The 17,514-nt window shown below is 44.7% G+C and overlaps 1 long non-coding RNA gene across 1 annotated transcript; it reads right to left on the bottom strand.

Annotated features, from left to right (window-relative positions):
* Window positions 1-4,506: 4,506 nt before the first annotated feature.
* LOC147098620 (uncharacterized) lies at window positions 4,507-12,312 on the bottom strand. Its single transcript, XR_015074168.1, has 2 exons — window positions 12,061-12,312; window positions 4,507-4,715 (listed from the first exon to the last, which is right to left on the bottom strand). It is a non-coding gene; the product is annotated as an uncharacterized LOC147098620 (long non-coding RNA).
* Window positions 12,313-17,514: the final 5,202 nt, after the last annotated feature.

The following is a 17,514-nucleotide window of genomic DNA, read 5'->3' as shown; positions in this document are numbered from 1 at the left end:
GGATAGGTTAATTTTTTGTTTTTACCCACTTGATGTTCGGAGAAATAAACAATGTTCACAGAAATCCTGAAAGCCGAAGCAAATCCTTTTCAAGGAACAGAAATGTTTGAGTGAGATGTGGCCCAGAAGCTCAAATGGTTGAGTGCTTGACTCACAGCCGAAAGGTCACAAGTTCAAGCCCCCCAGGCTGCCTGTCACTCAAGCTTGCCTACCTCACTTGACTAAGTCTCATTAGTCCTTGGTTGTGTTTCTACATGAAAGCATCACAGAGAATCTTCAACTTAGCCGTGCTGTAATGTTGCCTGTGGCCAACCCATCATCGAGCAGCTTTTATCGTTCTTAGAGAGAGGTTCCTGACCTCAAAGCTGAGGGTTGCTACACGCAGGTGAACAGAGAAGAAACTGCACTTGCATTGAAGTTTGACTGCTATTTCTATTTGGCGACAATTCACTTGTTCAAACAACGCTTGAACAGGGTAGATGCTGAGAGGTTGTTTCCCCCCTGGCTGGAGAGTCTACAACCAGGGGGCATAGTCTCAGGATAAGGGGTCGGCCATTGAGGACTGAGATTGTGCAGTACACACGTCTGCTGCATATATGACAAATAAAAATTGAATTGAATTGAATTGAGGTGAGGTGAAATTTCTTCACTCAGAGGGTTGCGAATCTTTGGAATTCTCTACCCCAGAGGGCTGCGGATGCTGAGTCGTTGAGTATATTTAAGGCTGAGATCGATGGATTTTTAGACTGTAAGGGAATCAAGGGATGTGGGGATCGAGCGGGAAAGTGGAGCTGAGGTTGATAATCAGCCATGATCTTATCGAATGGTGGAGCAGGCTCGAGGGGCCGTATAGCCAACTCCTGCTCCTATTTCTTATGTTAATACTTTGCACTGACAGGTAATTGTGAGGTCATGAATAACCTGGTAACCTAAAATATTTCTGAAAGACATCAAGAAAGTTTCCACAGATAACGGGGATTATCTCGTGACAGTGGGCAATGATAACAAACTATCTGTACCTAACGAATTATCTTCTAATTGAGAAAAAAATTCGAGTGAAAGAGGAGCATTAATAGTAATCCCCATATCTTGCAATAGATGACAGGAAAAAAATTAAGTCTCTTTACCGGCTCTCTCCCGAACATTTGACAGGTTTGCTGGCCTTTGATGCTCATTTTAAATAGGCGAGCTTAATGCTGGGTGGGAACCGGGCAGAAAGCAGGGGAATTGTAGGCCATTTTCTGTCTATTAAAATGAATGGATGGAAAATCCTGCCGGGGCACTTTTGACCTTTGTGGTCAAATTCCCGACATGCACACCTGGTCCACGAGGATCCACGTTGGGTGCCTGAATTCCTAACAACTGCCCTGTAAAACTAATTTAAACTAAAAAGTTAACAAGTTACCAAAATGTGTTTTCCTCTTTATTATGCACACTGATGTTTTCACTCACATTCGCAAATATACCACATAATTATAAATCTCATTTTAAAAGGAGTTTTTCGACGTGGTTTCCTGCTTTTGTTGGGATTCTGCTCTGTATATCTAAGGCCCTGCTGGAAAAAAGGGATGGAGATTCACTGGGGGGACACATTCTGGCCTAAGTTTTTAAAATAAATTGCCAATGCCTCAATTAAAATAGCAGACAAAGGAATGTCACATGAATGCGTCATGCATTCTTTTGATCATATCATGAATCACGACGGGTATGGTAGCGTAGTGGTTATATTACTGGACCATTAATCTTAGCAGGCCTGGATTAGTGATCTCAGCAGATGTGAGTTCATATCTCACCCCAGGGCAGCTGGGGCATTTAAATTCAATTAAATAAATCTGGAATTAAAACTAGTATCAGTAATGGTGACCATGAAACTACCGGATTGTGGTTCACTAATGTCCTTTAGGGAAGGAAATCTGCTGTCCTTACCCGGTCTGGCCGATATGTGACTCCAGACCCACAGCAATGTGGTTGACTCTGTGGTTCAAGAAGGCGGCTCACTACCACCAAGGGCAATTGGGGATGGGCAATAAATGCCGGCCTTGCCAGCGACGCCTTCATCCCATGAACAATTTTTTTTAAAATCATGAACAGTCATTTCTGGGCTCATATGTAATTGTAATAATAATGGTGCAATGAATTTCACCCAATGGTCCTGTCAAATATTGGTTGGGTATAGCACAGACCAGATCTAGTGTATAATTGCTCCATCTTGTAAGGGATTGGAAATGTGCCAGATAAACATTATAAACACAGCACTGTGCCATTCCAGCCCATTGTGTTGCCTTTGAAACGGGTACAGATGGGTACCATAATATTCAAGTTAATTGTTAATACCATGTGCCCAAATTGTGACTGCCCCATTTCCACAAGGGAAGTGAAAGTAACCCTCAACTTGCGTCCTGGACCCAACCCCAAGTCACAGAGTTATTCCCATCTTAGAATGGTAATTCCGATTACCATTTCACTTATACTTGGTTTGCAATTTCTTGGTGAACATTTTTTCCGTCCAATCAAAATGAAAGTACCGTGAATGTGCCCACCTTGTCTCAGATTTTCTACCAACTCTTACCAAAATAATTAATAATTCTCCTTTTGCAAAATTCTGTTTGGATTAATGGGCATCTTTCTCAAAGGCTAAATACTGTGGATGCTGGAAATCTGAAAGAACTGACAAAAGGTCATCGACCTGAAATGTTAACTCTATGTTTCTCCCTCCACGGATGCTGCCTGACCCGCTGAGTATTTCCAACATTTTCTGCTTTTAATGCACATCTTTCTGGTGCTCAATGTTGCCTGCCTGTGCCCACAGCTCAGATTTATGAAGAAATAACCTGGTTGTAAAGATAACGTACCGTGACTTTTGTAGAAACTTTAAATGACCTGTTGTTCCGTTCCGTATCCAGTCCCGGCCCCTTGGATGGGTATTGGACATTGATGGCACCACTTTCGTCGCGTATTCGAATCAATTATCCAGCAAAATGTTTAGCGTAAATTCGCCGCTGGAGGATCTGGGAGCACAACGGTTTAACTTATGCCGTTTGTCACCAATTGCGGCAAATTCCATGCCTATTTTATTTTCAAAATGACAGCCATGAAACCAATTGTCAAGCAACACATGTGTATACAAAATAGTATAGGCAGGAACAGTACAGACAGGCCAGTTCCACCCAACCAGTCTCAGTGGATGTGAAAAGAAAGAAAGACTTGCATTTATATAGCGCCTTTCACGACCTACAGGATGTCCCAAAGCACTTTACAGCCAATGAAGTGTAGTCACTGTTGTAATGTGGGAAATGCAGCAGCCAATTTGTACACAGCAAGTTCCCACAAACAGCAATGTGATAATGATCATTTAATCCGTTTTAGTGATGTTGATTGAGGAATAAATATTGTCCAGGACACCAGGGATAACTCCCCTGCTCTTCTTCGAAATAGTGCCATGGGATCTTTTACGGCCACCTGAGAGAGCAGACAGGACCTCGGTTTAACATCTCATCCGAAAGGGGTATGGGGAGAAAGCAGGTACCAGGTACTGAACTTGGATGATCAGCCATGATCGCATTGAATGGCGGAGCAGGCTCAAGGGGCCGAATGGCCTACTCCTGCTCCTATCTTCTATGTTTCTATGACACCTCTGACGTGTAGCCCTCCCTCAGCACTGCACTGGAGTGTCAGCCTAGCTTTATGTGCTCAAGTCTCTGGAGTGGGACCTGAACCCACAACCTTCTGACTCAGAAGCGAGAGTGCTACCCACTGAGCCACATCTGGCACGAGTCAATAGTTAATAAATGCTGACACTTGTGATTCTGAGCCTGTATTGTGACAGGGGATCTCAGCACAAACCTAGCTACAGAAACCCGAACAACTCATTGGAGGGGAAAGAAGAAAAGGTCTCCATCCTATCTGTCCAGGCGGCGGAGGTCAAAGGCCAATCTTCGCTTTAATCCAGTATATCTCCTACTTGGGCCTAACTGGAAACAAACATCTTGTTGGCATTCTGGCAATTCAGCGCCACTGTAATGTTAATTAGGTTTGTGTTACAAGATATTTGCATAAAATTTACAGTCCTAAGATTCTTGCTGAAAATAATGCAATAAAGTTTCACCACAAGAAAGTATTGTGCAGTTTAGGCATTCCTTGGCCCTGAAGCATAAAGGGAGCGTTCTGAAATGAATTGTGTGCAGTGTGCTGTGCAGTTGGGACAATGAATGAATATTCCCTCCTTTAATTTTCTTTGATTCAACAATCTTAAGGGTTTGAGTCAAAAGGGGCCGAGCAGATTGTTAGGACTGCATTAATCTGCGAAAACAGCACGATGATTTGCTAATTCGTCGAAAAAACCTTATCAAACAAAAAAGGCTTCAATGTGATTTATCTCCAGCGAAAGCTGCTTCCAGCAAAGCGAGCAGCAGGAAGACAGCCCAGCACGCCGACTGCGGACCTTTGGGACACTGTTTTAATAGAGAGAGAATTGTGTGGTCATACTTAAATGAAGATTTATGAATATCAGTGGGGATGTATGTTTATTTTAGCTCACAGATTGCCACATTAAACCACTCATAACAAAATACTGTACTTTCACTGGGTCATGCAGGCTTCATAAACAAACCGCGCTTTCAAGCCACCACTTCACGGTGTCCCATGACAGCTGATTAATGAAAGCAGATCCAGGAACTGAAGGTTGACTAACCACAGCTGGGAAATTCAATCTTATTCTAAAATGGAAAAGTGATGGGAAAAAAATATAGCAATTAATAAAATCCACTCAAAATCATGGCGATATCACACAGAATTTCCAATCATGCTGTCAGTTACAACAAAAGGAAATTGCAGGTGGGGACTGCAGTGATTATTAAAGGTAGGCTTGTACCCATTCAGCGACTGCACTGTATCCAACAATGCTGCTCTTTGTACCATTACGAGTGTGAAGAGGAAATGGCTCTTTGTTTCCGATGTGTTTTGCTACACTAGGCTCTGAGGCCTAGATTTTCCTGTCTAGGTGGGAGTGGGGAGGTGTGATCGTAACGTTCTCCAGAAGACAGTTACGCTGACCCTGCTGGGACTTCAAGAGTCAGCCTGACCTTAGTACGGCCAACGGTCTCCCGGCATCTACAACAATACCGCGTGCCTCATTCTACTTGTAGTTTTCTCAATAGGACAGCGATGCGCCCCACATTCAGTTCCTCTTACTCCAAGTGTGCCAGAGCAAGCAGAGCCAGGGCCCAGCGATACCCTGCACGCCAGCGGCTCACGGCATGCGACGTCATGGAATCGAACCCAGCAAAGCAGCGGCTCATAGAAACATAGAAGATAGGAGCAGGAGTAGGCCATTCGGCCCCTCGAACCTGTTCCACCATTTAATGAGATCATGGCTGATCATCCAAATTCAGTACCCTGTCCCTGCTTTCTCCCCATACCCCTTGATCCTTTAGCCTTAAGAAATATATCTAACTCCTTCTTGAATATATTTAATGAATTGGCCTCAACTGTCTTCTGTGGTAAAGAATTCCACAGGTTCACCATTCTCTGGGTGAAGAAATTCCTCCTCATCTCAGTCCTAAATGGCTTACCCCTTATCCTTAGACTGTGACCCCTGGTTCTGGACTCCCCCGCCATTGGGAACAGCCTTCCTGCATCTAGTCTGTCTAGTCCTGTTAGAATGTTATAAGTTCTTATAAACTCAGCTTCCTCCTTACACAAGCTGGCCAAGAGTCACTTCTACCAAAAGGGACAGCACTCAAAATACAAACTTATGATTCCCCCTCTGCTTTTTTTCCGATGCGGATGGACCTGCCGTGAATTTCCAGCATTTTCTGTTTACAGTCCCAATTTTTAAGCGTTGTGTTTTAGCCCATATGATGATATTTCCAACTTGCACAATTGGGGGTCGACCACATTTGTCAAATTGTATTAAATGTCCCCGCCCGTCCCTCCCCCTCCACCCCCCCACCACCCCCCCCCGTCCTTCCCCCCCCCCCACGCCCCCACCCCCCGTCGACCATGGGCAGATTACAGATGTCGGGAGGTCTTAGCTTTGCGCAGGTAAGAAAGAAAAAGAAATAAAGACTTGCATTTATATAGCACCTTTCATGACCACCGGCCGTCCCACAGCGCTTTACAGCCAATGAAGTACTTTTTGAAGTAGAGTCGCTGTTGTAATGTGGGAAACGCGGCAGGCAATTTGCGCACAGCAAGCTCCCACAAACAGCCATGTGATAATGACCAGATAATCTGTTTTTGTGATGTTGATTGAGGGATAAATATTGGCCAGGACACCGGGGATAACTCCCCTGCTCTTCTTCGAAACAGTGCGCATCTCCCTTTAGCTCAGAGAATGACCTAAAAAATTAAAACTTAAAACCATAAAAAGGAATGTCCAACAGCTCAGCTGCATCGTCCTTAGTGCTTTGGACCTCAGTCGAGAAGCTGGTCCATGTGGTATGCATTTTCATAGTAGTATTTGACTTGCGGTCGTCCCAGTGCATTGTTATATCCAACTCATTACACTGATCTGGACTTAACTTGGAACAGAAAAAGGACATTGGCATCTGGACAAATAATCTACTTTTTTTTGAACTGAAGAATTGTGGCAGCCATATTAAACAGTATCTCACAACCCTGGCCACTGCTGGCCACAGATCTCCTTCATTGATCTGCCATCGCTCATTGACGTTCTTTGGTTAACTCACGCAGTCTGACTTCTCAAAGATCGACATGATGCCATGTTAAATGGCAGTACTGTGGGACAGACATCTGGCAGTCTATCTCCAGTGCATCCTGAAGGGCACTGGCTGACCCGTTAAGATATCAGTAACACTAACTCAACACTTGAAAGGTAGGTTTGACAGCCAAGAGTGGACCAATGTCCTCGATCATGTAGGTCTTTGGAACCATTGCCAGGATTGAGTCAACAGCCATTACCGCACTGCTCGCAAGCGATTCCTGTGGTCTTTACGTATTGTGCGAAGTTAGAGAGGAGAAACAAATCACACAGTAACTTGCAGTCATAGATGTAATACTCATTCAATTAATCCCTTCCTGTTCAATTACACAGAATGCTATTGCGGAAAGGCGCGCATTTCTCAACATTGCATAGAATTACATAGAGTCAACAACACAGAAACAGGCCATTCGGACCATCTGGTCTATGCCGGCATTTATGCTCCACATCAGCCTCTTCCCACCTCTTTTCACCTAACCCCCCTCAGCATCTCGTGCAGTTGACGATTTGCAGGACTCCTTCCAATCCCAGAAATAGACTAAAACTGTTGCTAGGTTTGCAGCTGTTGCTGGATTGCAGGCGCACTGCCCGTATTGATGTGTCCTCTCGAGCAAGGCAGCTGTGGCCTGCGATATGCACTTTGACACGGCTGACTGATTCATCTCCTTATTAGATTATTAGAATACGGAAAGGTTACCGCGAGAGACTTTTGAGGCGGCACCAATCACTACTTTTACGACTGAATTAGGTGAACACTTGCAGAGGAAAAATACTAGAGGGCAGGGAGGAAGAGCGGGGAGGTGGGATTACCGTAGATAGCTTCAGTGTGGACTTAGCACCTGCACAGGCACAGTGAGGCAAACGACCACCTTCTGTGCTGAAAATTCTATGATTCTGCAATCCTCATTAGTACTTGGAGCAAGTCAGCAATTCGGAAGTTGGGGGGTCACCTTCACAGCTACTGGTAAAGCACAGAAATGACAGAACGAGATGGTAATGCACTCAACAGTTCCTCACAGCGATCAGCTTGAACTTGCCTACTAAGCTCAAATATCTGCAGGAGCTGCCTTTTAGTAAGATCAAGCTAAGTTAACCTTGACCAGTAGATTCAGTTGGAAGGGTACTGCCTCATCCTGCAAGCTTCCGCTTGCTGCTGACACATCAATGCTGCTAACAAAGGCATTTCTGCAAATAGAGTTGAGGGGGTACTCGTTTAATAATGGAAGAAGACAACTTGCATTTCTATAGCGCCTTTCACGACCACCGGACGTCCCAAAGCGCTTTACAGCCAATGAAGTACTTTTTAAATTTTAGTCACTGTTGTAATGTAGGAAACGCGGCAGCCGATTTGCGCACAGCAAGCTCCCACAAACAGCAATGTGATAATGGCCAGATAATCTGTTTTTGTTATGTTGATTGAGGGATAAATATTGGCACGATAGCAAAATACTGCAGATGCTGGAAATCCGAAATAACAACAGAAAATGCTGGAAAAACTCAGCAGGCCAGGCAACATCCGTGAAGAGAGAAATAGAGTCAACGTTTCAGGTCGAAACCCTTTCTCAAGACTGCTAAACAAGATGGATAAATATTGGCCCTGGACACTAGGGATAACTCCCCTGCTCTTCTTTGAAATAGTGCCATGGGATGTTTCACGTCCACCTGAGAGAGCAGCCGGGGCCTCGGTTTAACGTCTCATCCAAAAGATGGCACTCCCTCAATACTGCACTGGGAGCGTCAGCCTAGACTTTTGTGCTCATGTCTCTGGAGTGAGACCTGAACCCACAACCTTCTAACTCCGAGTGCAACCCACTGAGCCACGGCTAACACAAGTCAATAGTTAATAAATGCTGACACTTGTTATTCTGAGCCTGTATTGTGACAGGGGATCTCAGCACAAACCTAGCTACAGAAACCCGAACAACTCATTGGAGGGGAAAGAAGAAAAGGTCTCCATCCTATCTGACTCCGAGGCAAGAGTACAACCCACTGAGCCACATTTGACAATGGAGAGTCGTTCGGGCCAGCTTGAACTTGATCTACAAAATAACATTACTTAGCACTGGGTTTGTTAATTGCGTGCAAGTCTTTCTTCTGTTAGTTTTGATCTCAAACGGGTCTTTATCAAATAGCCATAAAGAATGCTTTTGGAGGCTACTGCAACGTAGAAATTTTGAACCAGTGATTTATGTTACTTGTATATTTACCACCAGTTTTAACGTGGAATTGGTTATGAGGGGCCTCAGTCTTTGAATGCTGGGGTGGGGTGGGAAGGTCATCTTAATCGAGACCATTAATACAATTCAAAGTCATGATCAGAAGCCTCCTGATATTTCAAAGGTTCAGACAATGAGCCATCCTTCAAACGTTAAACAACCGCTTGTTTAGAATGAAAGACACGCTATGGCACAGAGATTGGTGCACAAACAAGGTATGGGAGTTTACACTCAATGAAAGATGCTGAAGGGCATGGATGAGCAACAAGGTCTCCGAGTTCAAATACAGAATTCCTTGAAGGTGCGAGTGCTGATGGAAAAAGCCATGAAAAAGGCCAACTGCGTTTTAGATTTTTTTTTAAAATAGGGCAACAGTAGTAACGATATAACAACAGAAAATGCTGGAAAAACTCAGCAGGCCAGGCAACATCCATGGAGAGAAATTAGAGTCGACGTTTCGGGTCTAACCCTTTTTCAAAACTGGAAAGGAAATGAAATAGATCGCAAGGCAGGGCTGGGAGAGAACAAAAGAAGTGGAGAGACATTAAGAGGTATTCAAAACCAGACGAGATGGTGATAGGACAGTGGAGACAAAAGACGGCTCTAGATTAGGTGTGAAATGCGCTGGTAGAATGAGAGACAGCTGCCATGTGGGAGAGAGAAAAAAAGGAAAGGGGGGGGGAAGGGAGAAACCACAAAGGGGTGGATAAAATATATAAGTAAAACTGTAATAGGGGCCGAGGTTATGATCTGAAATTGTTGAACTCGATATTGAGTCCGAAAGGCTGCAAAGTGCCTAATCAGAAGATGAGGTGCTGTTCCTCGAGTTTACGTTGAGCTTCCATGGAACAATGCAAGAGGCCAAGGACGGTGAGGTCCGAGTGGGAATGGAGCAGTGAATTAAAATGACAGGCGACCGGAAGCTCGGGGTCACCCTTACGGACTGAACGGAGGTGTTCCGCAAAGCGGTCACCCAATCTGCGTTTGGTCTCCCCAATGTAGAGGAGACCACATCGTGAGCAGCGAATACAGTATATTGATTCGAAGAAGTACAAGTAAATCGCTGTTTCACCTGAAAGGGGTGTTTGGGGCCCTGGACAGTGGGAAGGGGGAGGTATAGGGGCAGGTGTTACATCTCCTGCGCTTGCGCGGGAAGGTGCCAGGCGAAGGGGAAGGGCTGTTGGGGATGATAGAGGAGTGGACTAGGATGTCTCAGAGGGAGCAGTCCCTACGGAATGCTGAAAGGGGAGGGGAGGGGAAGATGCGTTTAGTGGTGGGATCACTTTGGAGGTAGCAGAAATGGCGGAGGATGATCCGTTGAATGTGGAGGCTGGTGGGGTGAAAGGTGAGGACAAGGGGAACCCTATCGTGGTTCCGGGAGGGAGGGGCAGGGGTGAGGGCAGAAGTGCAGGAGATAGAACGGACACGGCCGAGGGCCGTGTCAACCACGGTAGAGGGGAATCCTCGGTTGAGGAAAAAGGAAGACATGTCGGAAGCACTGGTGTGGAAGGTGGCATCGTCAGAGCAGATGCGGCGGAGACGGAGAAACTGGGAGAATGGAATAGAGTCCTTACAGGAGGTGGGGTGGGAGGAAGTGTAGTCCAGGTAGCTGTGGGAGTCGGTGGGCTTGTAGTGAATATTGGTCAATAACCTATCCCCAGAGATGGAGACAGAGAAGTTGAGGAAGGGAAGGGAAGAGTCGGAGATGGACCATGTGAAGGTGAGGGAAGGGTGGAAATTGGAGGCAAAGTGAATGAAATTGTCTAGTTCAGGGCGAGAACAGGAAACGGCACCGATACAGTCATCAATGTATCGGAAAAAGAGGTGAGGGAGGGGACCCGAGTAGGACTGAAACAAAAGTGTTCCACATATCCCACGAAAAGGCAGGCATAGCTAGGATCCATGCGGGTACCCATAGCAACACCTTTGATTTGGAGGAAATGAGTGGAGTTAAAGGAGAAAACAACAGAAAATGCTGGAAAAACTCAGCAGGCCAGGCAACATCCGTGGAGAGAAATTAGAGTCGACGTTTCGGGTCAAAACCCTTTTTCAAAACTGGAAAGGAAATAAAATAGATCGAAGGTGGGGCTGCGATAGAACAAAAGAGAAGTGAAGAGACATTAAGAGGTATTCAAAACCAGACGAGATGGTAATAGGACAGAGGAGACAAAGACGGCTCAGATTAGGTGTGAAGTGTACTGGCAGGATGAGAGACAGCTGCCATGTGGGAGAGAGAAAAAAAAGGAAAGAGGGGGGGAAGGGAAGACCCAAAACAAAGGGGTGGAAAAGAAATATATAAGTAAAAATGTAATAGAGGCCGAGGTTATGATCTGAAATTGTTGAACTCGATATTGCGTCTGGAAGGCTGCAAAGTGCCTAATCGGAAGATGAGGTGCTGTTCCTCGAGTTTACGTTGAGTTTCCGTGGAACAATGCAAGAGGCCAAGGACGGTGAGGTCCGAGTGGGAATGGGGCGGTGAATTAAAATGACAGGCGACCGGAAGCTCGGGGTCACCCTTATGGACTGAACGGAGGTGTTCCGCAAAACGGTCACCCAATCTGCGTTTGGTCTCCCCAATGTAGAGGAGACTGCATCGTGAGCAGCGAATACAGTATACTAGATTGCAAGAAGTACAAATAAATCGCTGTTTCACCTGAAAGGGGTGTTTGGGGCCCTGGACAGTGGGAAGGGGGGAGGTATAGGGGCAGGTGTTACATCTCCTGGCGGTGGAGCAGGAGCAGCTCTGAGGAAATTCCTAGGCCAGTATTATTTCCGGAAGCTGCTCGCGATTTCCCAGTAGGCACTTCCAGTGGGTGAGGCCCCATTCCAGGAGAGCGAGTTTGCAAAATCAGCCCTATCCAGGACACATAAATATATAGACCGATAGAGCAAAAGACTTATGATAATAATCTAGATATTTAAGTGCAATGAAACCTCCATTATCCATTCTCCCATTATCCGCAAGAACTTTCATGGATAATTGGATACCAGCTGGAGTTGGAACTGGCTGCATTATTTGGTTATTTCATAACAGTCGTTCTGCTGGCAAGATCAGCTGCAAAAATGCTCTTCTGACACCACCCCCAGCTACAGAAGGGAGTGCTAAAGGCAGTATGAGCTCACCTCCAGAGATCCCTTCTGCAATCACTCCGGCGCTGATCGCAGCGGAGGGAGGGGGCCTGTTGAAAAAAACCTTCCCAAGTAAGGCTTCGTATTGAGTTCCAAGTCGGCAGTTCCATTGATGGCGGTGCCATGTAGACCGCTGCTGGGATCACTACCTTCGGTGCCCAGCTGTGCAGTGTAAAGGGGGAGGGGGTCCATGTTGGCATCGCTCTTACAGGGTTCGGTCGCTGGAGTCTCAAGCAAGATGCATCAGCCAACTGTGGGCCAGCAGATCAGCTGATTGATTAGGTGTTGCTGTGCCAGAGGCAGACAGCAGGCTGAAGCAACGAGCAAAGTACAGCGATTTGGGCCCTCTCGATTGCCTGCCAGTTTCTATGATCGGTCACGGTGGGCCTCCACCATTATACAGGATAATCAAGGTTCCAATTTAACTTCATGGATCATATCGTAACAAACAAAGACGTTTCACATCAATTAACACTGAATATCATTGCAGTGATATTAACATTTCTCTGCATATTTTAATAATTTGAAGGTATCTTGCTGACAGGAGTAGGAAAACTGCAAATTATTGTTCCAAAGCAAGTTCCGGTTAACTGACTATCTGATAAGGAAGTACAATATTTTGGAACCAAACTATTTAATTAAAAGAATAATTAATTGTCTCTCAGCTGCCAAAATTGCGGCAGATTTGCCTCTTTTCAGCATTTGTTGCGGAAAAGTAGATGTGAGTATAATGTAGCGCGATCTGGTAGCGTATCTCAAGTACAATTGTGACAGCAGCAACTACAAAAACAGAACTTGCATTTCCATAGCGCCTTTCATGGCCTCAGGACATCCCAAAGTGCTTTACAGCCGATGAAGTCACTGTTGTAATGTAGGAAACACGGCAGCCAATGTTGTGCACAGCAAGCTCCCACAAACAGCAGTGTGATAATGGCCAGGTAATCTGTTTTTAGTGATGTTGGTTGAGGGATTGGCCAGGACACCGGGGAGAACTCCCCTGCTCTTCTTCAAAATAGTGCCACGGGTTCTTTTACGTCCACCTGAGAGAGCAGATGGGGCCTTGGTTTAACTTTTCATCTGAAAGACGGCACCTCTGACAGTGCAGCACTCCCCCAGAGCATCAGCCTAGATTTTTGTGCTTAAGTTTCAGGAGTGGGACTATGAACCCACAGCCTTCTAGCCTCAGAGGTGAGAGTGCTGCCCACTGAGCCACAGCTAACACACTTGGGAAAAAAACCTGGAGCTCCTCAACCTCTGCCCACACATCTGCAAAAATCGAGCGCAGCAGCAGGTGAGGGTGGATGGGTACTAGTGCACCCGGCTCCACAGTCACACAATACTCCCCAAAGATTACCAATCAGACATCGAGACATGTCCAGTCTGAACTGAGGGATGACAGGATCTGCAGAATGGGGAGTTAAGAATTCTTTGTAAATTTGCATCAAGCAACACCAAATATATTTTAAGCAAAATGTAGATCAGGCAATTGCAGGTCTTCATTGAGGGTCCTTCAATGAACCAGATCCATTGAATATTGGGAAGTATTTATTAGGTTTTTGTGCATTTTTAATGCAGGCAGACTATCTGAACCTGTGAAGACTTAAGCAACTTTTTAGTTACTAAAAAACAAACACATTTCTCACCAATTAGTTTATACACAAGTTTGAAAGAGAATGCTCACTATTCCTGAGCATGGTGTAAGCAAAGCCTACAACATCTCCAAAAGGAGGAAAGTTCATCCCTTAACATTTACCATATTTTTCAATATAAACACCCCAAGAAATTAGGAGCTATGCTTTAGCCTGCATTTCCGAAAGGGGCAAACACTCATTTTCTTCATAATTTACGACTGACTAACAAAACCCGTGACTCTAGAAAATGGTGACTTCAGTAGTGGCAACTCATTGGTAACCAATGTAATGGAAGCTCTCAAGTAGATTTTTGGTGAGGAAAATATGCAAAGGAGGCAACTACCACAGAAAGGGCTAACTCTTGGTCAAAGACTGGGAGGATCTGGCAGGATGCCCAAATGTTGTTGCAGGGCTTAAAAGGTTACATTATCCACAGCATGATGAGAAAATTAATTGACTGTATGAAAGAATTTCCATCAGCCAAATCACCATGTGGTAAATTTTGCAAGTTAATGCTCGACGGGAGCGCAATCGGACAATTGGACACAGAGGTCCACTTGGGCTCCTCTCAATTATCTGGTTATTTCACAGAATGACACAGCACAGAAAAAAGCTATTTGGCTCATCAAATCTGTGTTGCTGTTTTTCTCCACATGAGCTGCCGAGTTTAATCCACTCTTCTCACTTCCCTTGACTCTTGCTTTCTGTCAAACAACTATCTATCCAATTCCCTTTTTAAAAAATTCAACGGATTCCATTTCAACAACGTTTCGTGCGGGAGAATGCCACATTCTAAGCGTGCTCTGTCTAAAGGGTTTTTTTTTGCACCTCCCCTTCAATTCTTTCTGTGATTGTCATAAATTTATGCCCTCACCTGACTAGGTTACTGACCATCGGAAACAATTTATCACCATTTACCTCATCCTGCTCCTTTGCAATCTTCAAGACCTCGGTGAGGTGATAACGCTCCGGCGAAGTGCCTTGGGACGTCTTACTATGTTACAGGTGCTATAGAAATGCAAGTTGTTGTTGAGGTCATCCCGCAATAATCCCTCATCAGCTCTATTAAATAAATCCCGAACTTCTTAAGTGTCTCTGTAAGTGTAACCCCCTCATCGCTGGTAACACCCTGGGGAATCTCTGCTGCACTTTGTCCATTGCGTTTATATCTTTCCAAGATGGGTTGCCGAACATTGCATTACAAAAAAAGACTTGCATTTATATAGCGCCTTTCCACGACCACCCCAAAGCGCTTTACAGCCAATGAAGTACTTTTTGAAGTGTTGTCACTGTTGTAATGTAGGAAACACAGCAGCCAATTTGCACACAGTGATAACGACCAGATAATGTTTTTTTTGGTGATGTCGATTGCAGGATAACTATTGGCCAGGACACCAGGGATAATTCCCCCACTCTTCTTCGAACTAGTGCCATGGGATCTTTTACGTCCACCTGAGATGGCAGACAGGACCTCAGTTTAACATCTCATCTAAAAGACAGCACCTCCAACAGTGCAGTGCTCCCTCAGTACTGCACTGGAGTGTCAGCCTAGATTTTTGTGCTTAAGTCTCATGGAGTGGGACTTAAACCCACAACCTTCTGACTCAGAGCAAAGGGTGCTGCCCACTGAGCCACTGCTGACACGGTAAAGGCCTGTACAAGTTAAACCTTACCTCCTTTTTGGTATTTCATGCCTCTAGGTACAAAACCAACGATTTAATTTACATTTTTATGGCCTAATCTTTAAAGATGTGTATCTGCACACCTTTAAAGAGTTGTGCATCTCTGGTTGTGCATCAGTGTCAGCTGTTTGTGGGAGTTTGCTGTGCGCAAATTGGCTGCCGTGTTTAGATTGACTAAAAGATTAATAAGGAGAGAAAAATTAGAGTACGAGAGAAAGCTAGCTAGAAATATAAAAACAGATAGTAAGAGTTTCTACAGATATTTAAAAAAGAAAAGAGTTAACAAAGAGAGCGTTGGTCATGTAAAAAGTGAGTCTGGGGAATTAATAATGGAAAATAAGGAGATGGCAGTTGAATTGAACAGGTATTTTGCATCGGTCTTCACTATAGAGGATACAAATAACATCCCAGAAATAGCTATAAATCAGGAAATGGAAGGGAGGGAGGAACTCAAGAAAATTATAATCACCAGGGAAGTGGTACTGAGCAAATTGTTGGAGCTGCGGGCTGACAAGTCCCCGGGTCCTGATGGACTTCATCCTAGGGTCTTAAAAGAAGTGGCTAGTGAGATAATTGATGCATTGGTTTTAATTTTCTAAAATTCCCTAGATTCGGGGAAGGTTCCATTAGATTGGAAAATAGTGAATGCAACTCCTTTATTCAAAAAGGGAGGGAGACAGAAAGCAGGAAACTACAGGCCAGTTAGCTTAACATCTGTCATAGGGAAGATGTTAGAAGCTATTATTAAAGACATTATAGCAGGGCACTTAGAAAAGTTCAAAGTAATCAGGCAGAGTCAACAAGGTTTTGTGCAAGGGAAATCATGTTTAACCAATTTATTGGAGTTCTTTGAGGAAGTAACATGTGCTGTGGATAAAGGGGAACCGGTGGATGTACTGTACTTAGATTTCCAGAAGGCATTTGATAAGGTGCCACATCAAAAGTTATTGCGAAAAATAAAAGCACATGGTGTAGGGGGTAACATATTGGCATGGCTAGCTAACAGGAAACAGAGAGTAGGCATAAATGGGTCATTTTCTGATTGGCAAGATGTAGCGAGTGGTGTGCCACAGGGATCAGTGCTGGGGCCTCAACTTTTTACAATTTATATAAATGACTTGGATGAAGGGACTGAAGGTATGGTTGCTAAGTTTGCTGACGACACAAAGATAGGTAGAAAAGTAAATTGTGAAGAGGACATAAGGAGGCTACAAAGGGATATAGATAGGTTGAGTGAGTGGGCAAAGATCTGGGCAAATGGAGTATAATGTGGGAAAATGTGAAATTGTCCCTTTTGGCAGGAAGAATAAAAATGAAGCATATTATCTAAATGGTGAGAGATTGCAGAGCTCTGAGATGCAGAGCGATCTGGGTGTCCTAGTGCATGAATTGCAAAAGGTTAATATACAGGTACAGCAAGTAATTAGGAAAGCTAATAGAATGTTATTGTTTATTGCAAGGGGAATTGAATACAAAAGTAGGGAGGTTATGCTTCAGCTATACGGGGCATTGGTGAGACCACATCTGGAGTACTGTGTACAGTATTGGTCTCCTTATTTAAGGAAGGATGTAAATGCATTGGAAGCAGTTCAGAGAAGGTTTACTAGACTAATGGGCGGGTTGTCTTATGAGGAAAGGTTGGACAGGCGAGACTTGTATCCGCTGGAGTTTAGAAGAGTAAGAGGTGACTTGATTGAAACATATAAGATCCTGAGGGGTCTGGACAGGGTGGATGTGGAGAGGATGTTTCCTCTTGTGGGAGAATCTAGAACTAGGGGTCACTGTTTAAAAATAAGGGGTCGCCCATTTAAGACAGAGATGAGGAGAATTTTTTCTCACAGAGGGTCGTGAGTCTTTGGAACTCTCTTCCTCAGAGGGCGGTGGAAGCAGAGTCTTTGAATATTTTTAAGGCAGAGGTAGATAGATTCTTGGTAAGCAAGGGGGTGAAAAGTTATCAGGAGAATGTGGAGTAATCGGATCAGCCATGATCTTATTGAATGGCGGAGCAGGCTCGAGGGGCCGAGTGGCCGACTCCTGCTCCTAATTCGTATGTTTCCCACATTACAACAGTGACTCCACTTCAAAAGTACTTCGTTGGCTGTAAAGCGCTTTGAGATGTCCGGTGGACGTGAAAG

Source organism: Somniosus microcephalus, chromosome 29 (genome assembly GCF_052327205.1).
Source record: "Somniosus microcephalus isolate GS21.2 chromosome 29, FLI_Smic_1.0, whole genome shotgun sequence".
NCBI classification, from domain to species: Eukaryota; Metazoa; Chordata; class Chondrichthyes; order Squaliformes; family Somniosidae; genus Somniosus; species Somniosus microcephalus.
The sequence above is the reverse complement of the archived record's forward strand: the minus strand, read 5'-3'. Positions and strand labels throughout refer to the sequence as shown.